This window comes from Gymnogyps californianus, chromosome Z, assembly GCF_018139145.2.
Source record: "Gymnogyps californianus isolate 813 chromosome Z, ASM1813914v2, whole genome shotgun sequence".
Classification (NCBI taxonomy): domain Eukaryota; kingdom Metazoa; phylum Chordata; class Aves; order Accipitriformes; family Cathartidae; genus Gymnogyps; species Gymnogyps californianus.
The window spans coordinates 61,897,942-61,915,431 of NC_059500.1; positions in this window are offsets into that span (position 1 = coordinate 61,897,942).

The window sequence follows — 17,490 nt, forward strand, 5'->3', positions numbered from 1 at the left end:
ACCCATACTGTTAGCTACAGAGCTTTGTCACCAGATGTTTATTTTATCAGTGCTGAAATGCATATTCATGTTCTTTTATCAAAGGCTGTAACTCCATTTAAAGGATTGATACGCCAATTTATATTGGTTATTGGATTCCCTCCACTCATTAGCTCAGAAGGACAAGGTAGTTATCAACACACTTAAGAGAACGGAATATCTTCCTGAAAGTGGAGAAGCATTACAACAATTTCTCTTTATTAAAAAGTACAGGTTGAAGATGAAAACAATATTACATCTATTGCATGTGCTACATAGGTGTACTTTTTGGAAGCTGTGTTTTGCTTATTTTAATAACATCCTGCATGTTTTTTTTGTATTATGCTTTAATTGAACCGTTAAATAAAGTGTTGCTATTAGGAATATACAGAAGAACAACTAGGGAGAATTTTTGTCTGGATCTAAAAAGACAGAAAAATGTCATAACAGATCAGAGTACTGCTTAATAAGTTTATTATTGTACTTTATCAGAGGCTGATGTTGCCCATAAAACTAACAGCAACTTTTGGTACCTACTTTTAATATTCCAACACTGTCTGACTCTATAATGGTGTGTTTTTTAAGAAAGCGGGGGTTAAATCTTGATATCTAGTAATATGGTTCTAGGTATTAAGAAAATAAACAAAAAGATAAAAATTAGTAGCAGAACTAAAGAAAAGCATACTTTTATATGTTGAAAAAAATCACAAGGGACTGAAAAAAGTCAGATGCAAGTACTGGGAGATTATTTTAATTTTCATTAGGATTCTAAAGAGTCAATATATAATTTTCTGGGAAGTGCAACTTTCCAAAACAAAACAGTGTAATTTCGTTAGAGATGATTGGACTATTGAAAATTATGTACAGTGAATCATTTACTGGAATATTTTTAGAGTTATTTTAAATTGTTTGTAAACACTGCAACTGGAGAAAGTTTCAAGCATACTATTTTTAGGCTAAGATTTTTCTTGTGTGGTGTTCCTATGACTTTCACACAATTACTCAACACTGTATTTGTATGGCTGTAGCTATTGACGGTGCCACCTTTTTAAGTAGGATGTGCTCACGCTGCAGAACAACAGACATCGCGCCAGGGAGCTCGGAGGGTAGGCATGTAGTGAGATAAGAGGTGCAAACTGTTCATTGTTTGCGTAATGTTTGTGATGTTTCCTGTCATTGCTGGCACAGTGGTTACTGAACCAGACAATTAATCTTTAACATAGGTGTGTGCAACAAGGAAGGGTTGTTAAATGCGCTGTACTCTTCTCTCATTCTCTTGCATTTTCTATTCCATAAGCAGAGACAGAAATCTTGTTCCCTTCCCTTCTTGCCAGTATTCTGCCATCTTGTCTAAGCTGCCTGTTCCCCATAGTCAAGTTGTCTGTGCTCTCCTGAACAGAGTCTGAGTATGCTGTTAGCAATGTACCAAGGGCTATGTCAGAGGCCATCCACTGCTCAGGAACGGATTATCAGCATGGTCTTTCTGATGGCAGCCACCTTCTTGGGCCTGGCTGGGTTAAAGTCCTACTGCATATGATAAGTAGGGCCAATGACATACTGGTCCTGCTCCCTGAATGTGCCATGGGGTAGGGGGTTGCCCACGGCAACGATCCTTGCATCTGCCTGATTGCTCTGTGGGGTCCCATGTAGCCTTGTGTTCTGCAGAACTTTCTTTAGTTCCTTCAGAAAAGACTGCTTTTGTCTCCTTGCTTTTAACAACCCGACATTTTCCGTGGGTTGGGCAGAGAAGAGGACATATTAGCAAACAGTTGTAAGTATGCTCCAAAGAAACCCGTCCAGTCCCCCCCAGCAGAGAGTAGGTGAAAGCACACATTTTATTTGAAGCGCTTAATGAATAGCTTCTTGCATTATTCAGTCATCTCTGCAAGTTGTAAATTTCAAGTGGTACAGACCGAGGGTAAGAATGATGGGAATACAAGCCTAGTGCTTGCAACACAGTTTTGTTTCCTTGTTTGGCCATGGGCTTCATCACTCCATCTTCCTACCTTCAGTTTCTCATTGCCTCTGGTCTTTGGAAGGATACTGTGAAGATAAATACTCTGCAATATTTTGAGTGCCTAAACTGGAAAGGAAAATTCACACCGTTAAGTGTTAATGCCTGAAGGACATTATTATTTACTTCTGATTATTTGGGTTTTTTTTAATAATCATGAGATTGATATGAACAGTGCTGAGATTTCTAAGAGGGTGGAAAAGAATCCCATAGGAATTCAACAGTAATTTACCAGTCATTGGGACTGCTTTTCAAATATTACAGTTTAGGTATTTGGGTAGGTTTTTTGGGATCTGTCTTGTTCAATTGCAGTGGAAACCACTCTTTCAAGACCCAGCTGAAGAGTTTGTTAATTCAACAGAACTAATTCCTTTGTTTTCCGTGGTCACTGAAACAGGCCTTTGGGAAGAGATGTCAGGTATTAACAAGTGTTAGTACTGAAAACTTTTATTTACCAGGCATGAACTTTATGAATGCTTAACGGTAATAACTAACATCAATATGGATAGCTGGTTGTCTCAGTCTGTATGAATAAGCCTTGGTGGCCAAAATGCTGCCTCCGACCTCTCCTGTTAACCTCAGGTGGGCTGACAGCAGCCCAGAGGATGGTACAGCATGGATAACAAATACCTGCTGGCATTGTCTTGACTCCTGCACCTGCAGGAGCAGCTGCTGAGCCACAGTGAGGACAAGATAAATGAAATAAAACTTGGCTGGAATCAGCTGCTAATAGCTACTGCCTTTGGCTCTTCTCCTGTTTCTCTTGAAAATTCAGTGGTTTTTCATCCTGTGGCCCACAGAGCCCATCAGAAGAAGCATCCCTGGAGCAGTGCTAATGAGTCAGGGAAAAGCAATTAAGGAAAGAGTCTATTGGCATTGCCTGTGTGGGCTCCTGGCACTTGCTAAGTGGTCACCTCCAGTTGATGGGGAAACTTTAAGGTGTTCACAAATCAATAGATGTTGGAAATGCTTTGCAAATCACTGGCAAAGCTCTCCCAGGTCAGAGTGCACTGTGTCAGATTGTCTTTCTAATGAACCAGAGCATTATTTTTTCGTATTCTACAAAATTGCTTCCACCATAAGAGAAACCCCCTGACAGATCTCAGAGTCACAATGGGGAGCTGGCTACCACCTTGCTGTGTGCTTGAAGAATGTCCCCAAACTTGGAATTGGTTTTGCCCCTTTGATTCTCCTCTGTATGGGCACGTATTTTTGGTTAAGGTGACACACAAAAAAGCTGTATATTTAGACACCAGTTCTGCACTATTGGAGTGGTGGCTGGATCCCATTTAATTCAGTGTGCTCAGGACCTGGTCTTTATTCCACTTTATGCCGTAACAGCTGGGAACATAAAACTACTTCTCTGGTTGTGTATGTATTTTATAAATATTTAACATTGTAAATAATTCCCTTCTCATTAGCAAGAATAAGGGAAATAGTGTGTGGATACATCAAATATGTTCTTTTTGAGAAGTAGCTTTTCTGAGTGCCAATTTAAATTTTATCTGCTTTGTAAAGTACTGCTGAAAGGCAGCAGATTTAACAGTTTAACATCATGCACACAGTAAAGTGGAGGGTATCTTCATGTTGGTTTGGGATAGCTGTCCAACTAACAACTTTAAAAAATCACTGTTTGATGTGACTACAGACTTGATCACAAGGAATGTGGATTGCAGAAGTTACTAAGGTCAGACATATATTTTGCTTGGGTCATGAGAGTGCGTATTTGTTTCAGAAGTTTTATCTTCAAAACATGGAGAAGTAATCCCTGGCAATTCCCAGCAGTGTCAGGTTTGAGGTTGCCTCTGTAATAAAATTCTGCTGTTTGAAGCTTTGTGTTGGACCTTCCTTCCTGAGTGATGAGCTATGGAATCTCCTCTGAAAAATACCTCTTGTTCCTGCAAACACATATCTCCAGAAAAGAACTGGCCAAGCTTTCATATTTCAGCATCAGAGAAAATATTGCTCTGCCTCTGAAATTCCTACTTGGTTAAGTTTTAGTTGGGATATGTTGTGAGGGCTGCAATTTCATGAGGAACTGACTAGATCAGGGCCTAAGAGACAGCAGTGCAGCTGAGCTGGGGCAAAGAAAAATGTTAAGGACTCTTTGCAGTTCTTAAACCTTCCTAAAGAAATATGAAAATGTGACAAGGCTGGGTTTTTATCTCACAGAAATTTTTTAAACTCAAAGAATAACATAGACTCTTCCAGATGAAACAACCTGTCTCCTTTTGAACAATGTTTCATGCTGACATTTCAGGAGAAAAAAAAAAACCTTATTATATTTACAATGATGAGGCTAGGAAAGGGTTATTTTCTTCTAATTGAAGCATGTGCATTATAAGTGTGTATATCATAAACTGTTATCTCTTATACACTTCTACTAAGTATATGAAATAACTAGTAATGAACACTTGATTTTAATGTAAGAAGTTTTTAGAGAGTGACATGAGTTCTAATACACAGACTTTGGCCAGATACTCCATGTGCTGCTGCAGGTCTGATTTATTATGTTTGACCTTTTAATGGATTATGTTCAGATAAATGGGATATCACAAGTATCTTGCTCATAAGTAGTCTATGAATCTAGGAACTGGTAAACGTCAATATTATATTAATTTGAGTACCTTCATTTCTGCAAATAGACCTCTTCAGTCCTTGTTAAGAATAATCCAATCAAATATCATGCTCAGGCATACATTTCCTCACAAAAATGTTTGTTTCTTTCTAACATTTTCATATCTTATTCTTCCCTATAGGAAAACTGAGTCTGATTAGAGCAAAAAAATCTGACAGCCAGGATGAAAGAAGTATTTCTAGGGCCTTCACAAACTTGGTTAGGGACTAAACTTCAGGATTTTTCAGTTTCATGACTGTTCTTAAATTTTAGTATTGGGTGCAGGGCCTCACATGAAGGACAGGGCAATTTTTTTTTCTTCTATGTAGTGAAATACTTTTTTATTTAATCTTGGCCTAAGTTTTAGTTAAAGTACTACCTTGTACTCATACAAAATTTGCTAAGATTGTTGCACAGACAATATTGCAGGCAGAGAACACATTTTTCTTGTACTAACGTGCACATACACAAAAGACCATTTATCTCCCTCAGGCTAGCCTCAGCAAAAATAAGTTTTTATGGGAGAACCCTCCAAAGCTTTTGCTTAATAAAAAACTTGTTGGGAAAATTAAAATGGATTCCAGGGATTAAAGAAAGATCAGATTTTACATGGCAGAAATTTTAGGCATTATGTAAGAATTTCAGATTAATATATACAGCGAAGTTAAAACTGTTACAAATTTTTGTCAGGCGTGATCACACAGCCAGTGGCTTGTTGAACAACATTTTCTCCAGATTAACTGTGAGATCAGGAATTTGTGGAGGGGTTTTAAACTCTGCCCTGAATTGAACCTGCTGAGCAATGAGTAAGATCTGCTTTCTACCATTGCACATCTTGAAAAGTGGTGATGATGATGAGAGCTGGTGTGTCAATCCTTGAATTAATAGGACAAATTGAATAGGGAAGAAAAGAAATCCTTACCACCAGCTACATATTTGTAGGCAACCTGAGTCCCTTCAAATGGGTCCTCACTTGTACTCAGAGCTGCAAACAAAACTGTGTCTTAATGTATGTGATGTACTTCAGGATTGGGCCACAGCTAACTCCCGGACAGATTCAGAGCTCAGCTGAAATGGGTCTCAACCCAAAGGGTCTGGATGCATTTGAGGAGCCAAGACTGCCCTGGTTGGCTGGATTTGCACCTCGGTGTGCTCTGCACAACTTTTGTAACAGCAGCTCTGGCACCTGTGCCACATTTGGAAACAGCAGGGCAACAGTGGGTCTTAAAGCATCTGCAAATCTTTGCTTTTCTCAGGCATCCTGCCTCCAGTCACTTGGGGGTGGGGTGGCGGGAGAAAGCATTACTTTTCTGAAATATGTTCCAGCAGATGTATTGGGGAATAATGTTAGTCATACAGCAGGCATTTTGGAACTGCAGGCACAGAGAACATATAAAGACTTTTTGCTTTCCAACCCCCTCTCTAAAACCACTTTTACTGTATTTTTTTACTCTGGACTTATTGTGTGCATTATGCAGACCTTAGTCTGCATTTGATGTGTTCTGACAGAAGAAAAATGATCAATGCCAAAAATGAACAATGCCAACTTCTGCTGTGGAGTTGACTCACAGTAGTGTCACACTTCTTTTTGTGACCCTGGCCCTTTTGAATGCAAATGCCGTATTTTTTTTGTTCGTGTGCATGCATATATACACACACATTACAAAGAATGGTTTTAGAGTAACCTTCAAATACTAGCAACCACATTGCATATTAGCGCCCTTGGAGAGGGAGGCAGAAGTGGTTGATGTGCTAAGGCAAACAAAATGCTGTGAACTAGGACAGACTTTTCCAGCAAGCTGGAAAGGGAATAATGTTGTTCTTGCTCCTCCCCAGCCCAGCATGGGGTGTTCCTCCGAAATGTTCCACTTACGCTGGTCTGTGCGCTGTTGGACAGAGGAGGGTGTTGACATTGCCCATGTGTCCCTCAGGTGACATCTGGGGCTCTTTTCTTGCACCTTGGGAGAGTGAAAGGCAAGGGACGAAGGCAGAAGCAGCAGCAGCACCCAGCTCAAGTGAGCACATTTTCTAAAATGATGGCAGCTTTGGCTCGGTAGTGCCAAGAATGGAGGCATCTGTGCTGAAGAGGGTCTCGCAGAGGAGAAGCATACAAAAGCACCCAAGGGTGCTGATGTGGAAGGAAGAAAAGAGGGGGGACTAGAGGATGGAGAGAGCATGAGCAGCAGGATTCACATGTCTTGTGGGAGAACCAGTGAAGGAGAAGGGGAAGGCAGGCAGTAGTTTGAATGTGTCAGCAGGAGAGACAGGTGAGCCCTCCCATCTTAGCTTGTTCCCATCCTTCTCCAATTTCAGTCACTGATGATTTTCTGCACCTAGACACCAAAAGATGACTATTTAATCATGTTTTTGGTATGATTACCTCTCTTATCTTATTTGTATTTGGAGTAATTAGTTTATATTTACTATAACATTTGCTGCAGCCTCTACTGTAGGATGTTCACACACAGACAGGTTTTAAATAATAACTTCAACTCCTTAGTGAAATGACAGTACAATGCTGTGAGAGCTTTACAGTCACAGATGGTGCTGAGGAAATATTTCACAATGAATAATTTATCCAGCAGACAAATGTAATGTTCCCAGCTAGTTCATGAACAGATCATGAAATTATTTGTTATTCAAAATTATTCATGATTTTTTCCCAGCAAATGGTCCTCTGCATCTGGTACATTACCAGTTTATTCCAACAATTATGATATGCATTTTTTGCTCCATTGGGAGTTTTATAAAATACTAAATGCTCTTTCTGTTCTCAGTCAGTTGGGTGATGTATTTACTGCCTTGAAATATACTGTATTGAGAACCTGTCTACATGATATGGCCAGCTGAGAGGAAGATTAGATGCGTATGACTAAAGAGAGGAAATGAAAGAAAAACCCACAATACAAATGATGAGACTACTTCCTAAAATGTTCGGTAAGCATGATTTTTAAAACAGATTTTGTTTTCATAATGCACTATGAAAGAAAAATCCGTAGCCCCCGGTCTTTTCAAAATGAGGAGCATTGTTAAACCACATCATTATTTATTGAGATAGATTATCTCAGTTTCCAGAAAATGACTTGATAGGCTCAAAGTAATGCTATGCATGTCTGACTTCATAAGGGAAATCTATTCAGAGTAAAAGACTTATTTCAAAGTGAGGCTCCCAGGAGGACGGTTTGTATTCTAAGAGTAATATTCTATTTCACTGACTACAATAGTAGTAATCTGTTAACCTCTAAGGCAGCACAGCAGTGGGGCCTCATAAATAAAGCTGCAAAAATTGATGAAAACATATAAAAATAATAAAAGCCTTACAGTCACTGCTGAAGGACTTGTTCAGGAAATGGAAAGCTCTTTTCAAGGTATGTGAAGAGGCAGATAATGAAGCTTGAGTTTTTGTATAAATACAGAATAAAACCATGCATTGAAAAGGAATTGGTGAAAGCTACAAACCAACACAACCTAAACGATATCTGGGATTATGCTTTAGTAATCCATGGCAGCTTCAGTCTGCCTCAGTCACAGAATCTGTCAGATCCCCCAGCAAGACCAAAGTATATACTTTTGCAGTGGCTTGTTGTTACTGTAAGGTTATCTCACTCTTTTACTTGGATGGTGTCTCTAATGAACCCTCTGTTCCATCACGCAAATCCATGGGAATGTGATGTTACTCTACATCTGATTGAGCTGGTTTGTTTAAGATTTTAATCTTAGCTACTTATCTTCAAGTGCTAGCTAGCCCATTTTCTTGGCTAGGGAACCTAGATATTGCCCCTCTGCCATAGTTCCCTTAGTTCCTCTGTGTGCCAAAGAATGGAGATATTCTTGCACCATTTGACAGGGGTTAGAGGGGCTCTGCTTCACACCACTGTGGGTAGAGCCAAGGAAGTCCTTGTGTCTCATGGGTATGGGAGTCCTCTGGGTACTTCTGCACCCAGATAAGCTGTGCAATAAAAGCATGTTCCTTGAAGTCAATGTTTCTCACAGAGGATTTGTTCCAGCTGTATTTACTCACTGGGATGCAACTAATTCCTCCTAGCTGATGCCAGAATGAGAGTGAGGTGTTTGGTTGTGGCAGTGAGAATCTTCCAGCTATTTTCCACTGCTTCAGCTGCTGTACCCAGCTAGAAACAAGCTCTGTGAGCTGGGGAAAATCCCAGCCAAGTGGTGATAGCTTCAACATATGCATTCATATACAAAATGCAAAGGAAGCTGTCGAAAAGGAGAAACATGTGAGCCTCCCCATGGATGATAGTCATACCTGGCACATGGAGATGAAATTATTTTCTCAGTTGGTTCCTAACAAAGCTTTTAATAAGGTAGAATTAGGAGACGACTCTAGCCAATGACTGTCTTTTCTAGCCACATCACAGGCAAGAAAGATTATCTTTTGAAACCTCTTCTGCAGAGAACATCTCCAAAGTAAACCAGTTAATTTTAGTAATGTTTGGACTACATGAAGAGAAATTTAATAGGTAAGAGCAACCAAGTTTTGTTAGAAATAGGTATTTTTAAATTCCAAAACAGCTGGGTCTGGGGAGAATGCATCTCTTGGCATGGCTTTTGAAAAAAGTTTTATATTCCCCTCCAAATTTTTGGAAGAGAAAACCTCAAACTCTCATGTAAAAAGTCTGGTCTACCTGCTTGTTTGTTCTTCAGAACATGAGTTTGTGGGCTAGATTTATTAAAAACAATTCCAGGGCAAGCATGCCTTTGAGAAATGTGAAGAAACAATACGCAGTAGACTGGAGCAGTGGGTAATAGTCCAAATCTGTAACTATGTCTTATTTTGATCTGAGGGGGAGGGAGGGGACACCCTTAGGGGGAGCAGAAAAAAAGGCAAAGCAATTCCCAGGCAGGCTGGAATTGATTTTAAGGTAGAAAACAACAGTGCTGAGTACAAGACGGTCATAAATGAGGTAGAGCAGAAATGATAGAGGACAACAAAAGAAAATGGCAGTTCTAATTTGGGGGCATGAACACTTGTATTTTCTGTTAGGGAGTTCATTTATGATTTCTTACAAAACTGCTGAGCTCTGGTCTGTTTGGTAGCCCAGTGTGGAGCAACCAAAAACAGATTAGGAAGAGACTAGCATTTCATCACTGGTATGACACAGGATACAACTGTACAGAAAAGGTAATAACCCTGTAGACTTTGGCAATTTAGGCTGATTCCACTCTCGTTGGCTGAAGAACATTATGTGTGTACACATTTGGATGTACATCTGCACACTAGGATTGCATCTAGCCTAGTTGTATCTTTGTAGCCTGCTAAACATGGTATTGCTATCACCAGTAAAGAGGCAGCAGTCTTCAAGCTAACTCTGCAAGGTCACAGAACTTGTCAGGCTTTGTCTGAACTTGGGCTGCCTGGAGCTTTGCTTGAGCTTGTTTGGTTGTAGCTGCAATTTTTTTCTAATGGTCAGGTGGTTATTGACTAATTTTTTACTTTCACTTATAATCATGTGATATAATCATAATTTTTATATAGCTGGTAACAAATAGTGTTCTGTGTAGAATGAAATACTTATGTCCGTAGCACAATGATAGTATATAGAGGAGCACAGGTATGGTGTGATAGCAAATGCCTTGCAAGCGAGGACACAGTGGAAACAGCCTCTGTGTGAGGGGTGAAGTGATGCGATGATAACCAAGGAAGCATAGCAGGAGAATGGCAAGTCCAGGCTTCTTTTTTATTTTTCTGTAAAAATTAGATCTAAACTAATAATTCTTTGAGCCAGCTATTCAGCTGGTAAGATTTAAATTACACGAACAACAAATTTTTGGCTTGGTGTTTCCTTTTTCCCCATGACAATAATTTGAGTGTAGCAAAGTAGCTATGTCTAAACCTGAGCAGAGCTTAACTGTGCCACTGAATTTAAGCCATTTTTTATTGAGCTCTCCACTTATGGCTCACTTCAATTACAACCCCACTACTTTCTCAGCTGGGCTGAGTCCAGGCTTGTTAGCTCTACTACACCACTTCGCTACTTCCCTGACAGGATTTTCAGACTGCTGTGACTTGGGCACGTTGCAGGGATGTAGGGTAGGAAGTGGGGGACAGGAAGGTGCTGCGGTGACGTGGTGAGCTGGTGGTAGGCATGAGCCTGCCTGGGATCCTTGTAGACACAGAGGTTGAGGTTTTAACCTTTCCCACCCCAAAAGTCCAGAGCTCCCTTTTTGGCAAGCACATGGCTCACTCCAAATTTGAGTTGGGGCAGGGAGGGGCAGCAGATGGGGGTGGTGTAGGTGACAGGGTCATTTGAGCTTGAACATCTGTCCCTGTATTAGCATGATAGCAAAGATATAATATACGGGCCCATTCTGCCAACCCTACCCAGAACATGTCACAGACTGAGTTATCAGAAACAACTTTAAGAGACTGAGTTCATTGGCTTTGGATTAGGGGATAGATGTCTTTATTTTGAGTAATGCTGGTGAGAACGCATCATTGTAACTGCAAATGTGTAACAGAGTAACTCGGACCAAGAGGCTGCTCCGAGAAAGGCTAAGCAAAAGCTCCTCCTAACCTCTGTGGGTACATGGTTAAGCTCAATAGCCTAGCAGATGTCGATATGCTATTAACTATTTCTAGATGCACATACACGTCCTGATTGTATTCCTAACAGGAATTCTTCAGGAACTACATTACACATGAAAGTGGTTCACACGTTACTGGGTTTCATGAAATAGCTTGGAGTACTTTGGCCACCTAAGCACAAAAACTCCAGCATCATTGTGAGAAAACTAGTTCCCATAAGTGGACAGATGTAAGGAGAAAACAATGAAGTTCTGCAGTTTGCCTGCTGGTCAACTTAAAAATGAGAAGCTTTGCCAAGATCTATCTTCTCAAACGTTGTATAATGGAGGAGAAAATAGATTTATGGACCTGGGAAGTGTAATCAGAACATGGCAATAGAAATAGGTCAGTGTTGCGCATAGAAGCACCTATATCTACTTGCTTTATACAAAACATATGAAATTGGATCTATATTTAGATAACTGCTCTTGATTATGTGTTACAAAGAATTGTTAAATAGGCAAAAGAAATGCGAGTCAGACACAAAAATATTATTACTCGAGCTTTAGATTTATGTTTATAAAGCTCGCTAGAATGAAGTTTTATTGTGGAAAATGCTGGAATAGAACATGCCTGGGGTAAATGAACTGGTGATTTCTCTGTAGAGGAAACCAATGGATTTGTGACATGAAGCGGTCTTATTCAGTGCTTTTGCAGTGAATCTTCTCAGTTAATTTTTGACTTCTATTACCTTAGAATAAAAAAAATCTGATAATCGACTCTTTTTCTTTGCTCCTATTAAAACATTTAACTTAAAAAAACAGCAATATTTTCATCTTTATCAAATTGCGATATCAATCTTCATGCATTTCAGATCCTTTACAGCCCATTTGATTTAAATATATTCTTTGGGATTTTTCTCTTTCACTCCGCAGCCATGATTCCAAATGTGCATCTGTGTTCCCAGGTAACTTCCCTAATTTAACATTTTTGGAATGCATCAGAACTTCAATACTAGCATTATGGTTGGGATCACTGATTTTGGGCAGTTGGTGTTCACCTTTCTGAAGTGAAGGTATCACATGTGCCATTTCTGAGCACCCAAGCCCCCTCATCCTTTCTTGCCTTTCAAAAAACAAGATACCTTGACAGTTCACCTCTCCTGCAGCATGTAGGAAGGACATGCTTCTCTTGACCTCTGCAAATAATGCAGTTATGCTTCTGGCTATGAGAACTGATTGTTTTTATCACTATCTTTCACTATCTTCAGAGTGTTTAGCTAGATGGCAGATTTATCTATCACACATAAATCCACAAGCATCAACAACTAAGCAGGGAAGTGAATTGAACAAAAAATGAGCCTTTGAAATACCTGCATGTCATAACTCACTCCACAGGTGAAACCTTGTCTTATTGGAAGGAATGAGCTTTGCCATCACTTTCAACACCCGACAGCTCTCCTTTTGGGAGAATCACTGTGTTCCAATGGCCTCCAAACAGCCATCTGTCCCATGCACATGGTGATATCCTGCTTGGCCTGATCCTCCTCTCTTCTTCTTGATGTGGCTCCCCACCAAAATGAAGGTCCTAGCCAGTCTCTGGCAGATTTGCCCAGATAGCACGTGTACTGTCTGAGAATCCTGGATATGTGTCCAATCTATATTGCTTACATGGGACAAAGCCTTTTTCTCTTTGCCTTCACTATGGGTTTTGCCTATGCCAGTGAGATTAAGCTGGCACAGCAAAGTAGTACATGCTGCAATTGCAGCTTAATTTTGCTGGATGCACATAGCTTTGGGCATGAGGCTGTGTAGTGCAGCGGTTACTGGTCTCCGCATCCTGAGGCCTCATCCCCAGAGGCAGAAGGAGTTTGACAGAAGAGCAAAGTGAGAAATATGCACATCCTTTATGGTAAGCCAGGACCTCGTCTGGCAAAGGGCAAATCTTTACTAGGGCCCGATTTTCAGCAGGAAGTGCTTAGTGCTTCCTGAAGGCAGGTGTTTCTACAGTGCCTCAAACTGGGCAAGTCAAAATTAAAAGAAAGACAAGCGACTTTCACAATTTCACCCTGCCATGGTTCGGCACATCTTCTGATCAGGGTTTAGACTGTTTCACAATCTTCAGTGTTATGGTTTCTGAGTTAGTAGTTTCATTTCCATTTGCACTGTACAATTGCTTGTAAAGGGATGAGAGTAGTGGATTTGTTTTATGGCATCCATTTCTCCAGCAGGACTATGGACAGACTGAGAGCACTATAAAGCCCCAGTGGCTTTACAGCATTTGCGTGTGACCACCAGACTGGGTTACAGAGAGTATCAGGTTTGGTCTCATGGACAGCTCTAGTTTCTTCGGAACAGACACTACTTCTCACCTAGACCACACTGTCACCTTTACAGAGTTTGATGTGTACCACTTCTGTTTATTGTATTTTGGCAATGGTTTTGAGCAACCGTTCTGGACCAAGAACTTGTTTTGTTATTATACAAACAAAGGCGGCAATTCTGATTCTGTTGCACCCCAAAAGCTTGCAGTTGAAATAGCAAACAAGGTAATAGATGGAGACCAGATAGTTGTGGGTGTACAAGGAAACAATGAAACAACGTTAGGCAGCATGATAAATAGCCTAATTGTTAAAGGGGTTTTGTGTGGAAATAGTGGAAAAGGGGGGGTTGAAGAAGATTAATGAGTTAAAATTTTAGCATCTATTTATAGAAGCTTCTCCTAAGTATGTGCAGCAGTGTTGGAGAAAGCACAAAGGGCTCCTGAAAACATAGCATGAGGCAGATAGTGGCTGACATTTTTGGCCCTTGAGTAGAAATGAAGAGAGAGCTGGCCTTGTGATATCTAACAGGAGATGGCCAGGGAACTAACTAACCAAAAAGGGACTTGAACACAAACCAGAAACACAATTCAGGTGACAAAAAAGAAGGAATAATGGAGAGATGCAAAGAGAGGAAAGGCACAGTCAAGGCAACAGACCATCGCAACAGCGTTCACAGTAGACATGAGCAAAGCAAAGATACGTCTGTCAAGGTCAGAGAAAAGGTTGCTGCAGTACTGGAAAGGCAATTAACATCGGCTTTCCACTTGCGCCATTTATATCTGTATGGGTAGAGAGAAAAGGCATATGCAGAAATAAAATGCAAGGCTTATAGATATCTGGGAAATGAGAGCAACATGGAGGGTGGTCTGAGTCAAGGAAGACGCAGTTTATGGACCTGATGACAAGCAGGACTGCAGCGTTGTCCTGAAGCATCAGGGCGGATTGAAAAGTTATTAAAGGCTCTCCCTTAGCTGCATGCTGTTCAAACTGGCAGCCAGGTATCCATGAAAAATGTCAGAAAGGCAGACCAGGATTTCAGTCTGCACTGAAGGGAACGGGTGAGGTGCAGAGAGGTATCTCTGTGAGCAGTCTGTGCTTGAGATGAGAGCATTTCTGAGATAAGCACAGGGGAGAAAAGGGTGGCAGGGAGAGAACTCCCACAGAAAGCTGAAAAGAGATGCAGAGGAGCCTCTGAATAACATGTCACAGAAGCGATTGGGGAGGCGGGAGGAAAACCAGAAGAGGACAGAATATTGGGTGCTAAAGAAAAATAGGATCCTGGAGGAGCTTGGCTGCTATTGTTGCAGGCAGATGACAAATTAAGGTCAATGAAGGCAGCGTACTTGTGGAAAAAGAAGTCATTAGCGCTCTTCTGTTGATACGCGTTATACCTGAGTACAGAGGAAAAAAGTTGGCTTTGTAGTAAGCCTGAAGTTATTCCATTATATTCCTTGATGTGTCAAAATTAACTCTGAGACCAAGTGCTTTATAGGTATATCACAAACCTGTGAGTAATTTAGAAGCAGTAACCTATTATTTTTGAAGTAGAAAGTAACTTACTGACTTCCTTACAAATCTTAATTTCCATTTCTGTTTTTGTAGGACACTTCCCACACTTCCCAATTTTATGCAGCATTTTATGTGGGATTGTAATTTTTGTTTCTGACTCTACAATGATCACATACATTAAATATTCATCATGGAATAGTAATTAAAGTGAATAATTTCCCCAGAAAATGTTTATAACTATTTTAAATACTCAGAACTTAATTAAGAAAGGTAGAAGATTAAAGGACTAAAACTAATTTTTATGGGGTGGCCAAAGGGTAAAATTGTAAGAATAAAATCATCTTAAGCTTTCATAGTGTTGAGGCCAGGAGAAAAGAAGACTGGTAAAAATACAGAAGAAAGACTAACTAAAAATAAAATGTCAGGTTAACATAGAAATTACACCTGTTTATTTAAATTCTAATTTGTGTTATTTATTGGCAGAATATATTTGCCTACTTAGACATGGCTTGCTTGTGAGAGTAGTATTTTCAATGAGCTACACCCATACAGCTTGTGCTAGAAATTAGGGAGGCGATGCTGTCTGAATTATCCTAGCGCTGAAAAAGTTTATGAAAAACCTTTTGCAGTTAGAAATCGTGGTTATATTTTGATTAAGTAGTGAGGTATGTATGCAAGGCTGTATAGGAAGAACACACTAGGAGATATGGCTTTTGTTTAGCATGTTATTCAAGACGAACCCATGACTCCAATACATCAGTGGCAAATGTGTCACTGATTCACCAGGGACAAGAATTCATCCTCTAAAGATATTGTTTGAAATATTTAACTTCATGCTTATGCTAAATGCTTAAAACTGCTTAACTTTTCTACTGCTTCTTCTAAATACCAAGCATTCAGTCGGCCCCTAAGGTTTAGCTCAGGGTTTGACTCTCTGTAAAACTTTTTTAAAACTCCTGAAAATATGCATTGCAGCAGTAGAGACTTCACTGAAGAGGTCAGTCAAGGAAGCATATGGAGCAACAGTTTTTTCTTATTTATCCCTGTTAGAATACCAGAAAGTTTGATTCAAGAAATAGGGCTTGTCTAGAAACCCACTATTGTTATCAGTAGCTAGCTCCACTGCTGCTCATTTGGGTTGACCTGCCCAACTCTAGAAAGGCAAAACTTTGGTCACTGCAATCTTTCACCTTGAAAACAATCATCCTTCAGTCCCTCAAGAGAACACCACATTATGTTTTACAATCTAATGAGCCAGCAGTTGTTTAACCTCTGTGTTATTTTGTTTGTAGCTTTAATAACGAGACTTCCAAGCCTCACTTACTTGCACTGAAGAAATCTGATATGGTGTATTTTTGTACATAGAAATTTGCTTTAATACCATTTTCCACTGAAATCAGTGCCAAGGCTCTTAAGGAAACTAACGCAGTGGTTTTGAAGCCATGATGCATTATTTTATGTAATACTGCTCCTTTACATCAATTACATCTCCTACTTTGCCTGAGCTGCCTCTTCCCCCAGTGAAAATCTCACACATCAGGACTCCAGTGATATGATTCAAATTGCTCAATGTCAGTGAAGTTTACAGATAAACACTGTACAACTGACATCAGATTCTGGCCTTTGGTTTTTGCAGCACAGCTCTATTTGAGTGAAAAGGCAATCTTTAGAGCTTAAAGCCATACTGCCACATAATGGCCGAGCAGTTTTCATGTATTCACACCAGTGCTCCCAGAAGGGTTTTGAGATGGGGAGCTCATTGTGAGCTGCATTATTGAAAGGCTGTGGAAAAATAACAGCAAACAAAACAACAGCAGGGCTATCTGAGCAAGATGTGTTGCACAGCCCCCTCAGCTGTACAAACACGGCTGCCTGCTCCTGTTGCAGCTGAACCTGAGAAAAGATCACTAAATAGCTGAGCAGTAATGTGTTTTGAATATATAGCATGCTGCTTTGGAGAAGCTCTTATGAATTCTCTGACATAACAGATGCTCCTTGTGGTAAGTAAATAGTTTCAATTAATGAAGCTTTCAGTGCTTTTGCGTATTTACTGGTTTGTGGTTTTCTTTTGTGAGCTCATATTTGGAATATTGGGAATTCATGCCTGTAATATTCTTCTAGTCGAAAAGATTTCTGTGGTTTGGGTTTTAAAAGTTAGATTAAAATCAGTTTGTTTTGATTGGAATTACAGTTCTTCAAAGTCAAGTGCTTCCTTTAGACTTAGAAGGAATAAGGACACATTTTATCCATGGCATATGGCACTTGAAACAGGGGCTCTGTTTATTCTGTCATCATTGCAGGCACGTAATTTCCATTAGTTTCAATGAGACTGATGTGTTTCCATCAAAGGAAATTGTTTCTTTATAGTGTTGCCTTAAATAACTTGGAAACTAATATTGGAAGAGATATCTGATGCCTCCTGTCCTTAGAAATCAATGTCAAGCCTCAATAAATGTCTACAAAAGCTTGCTGAGCATAATACA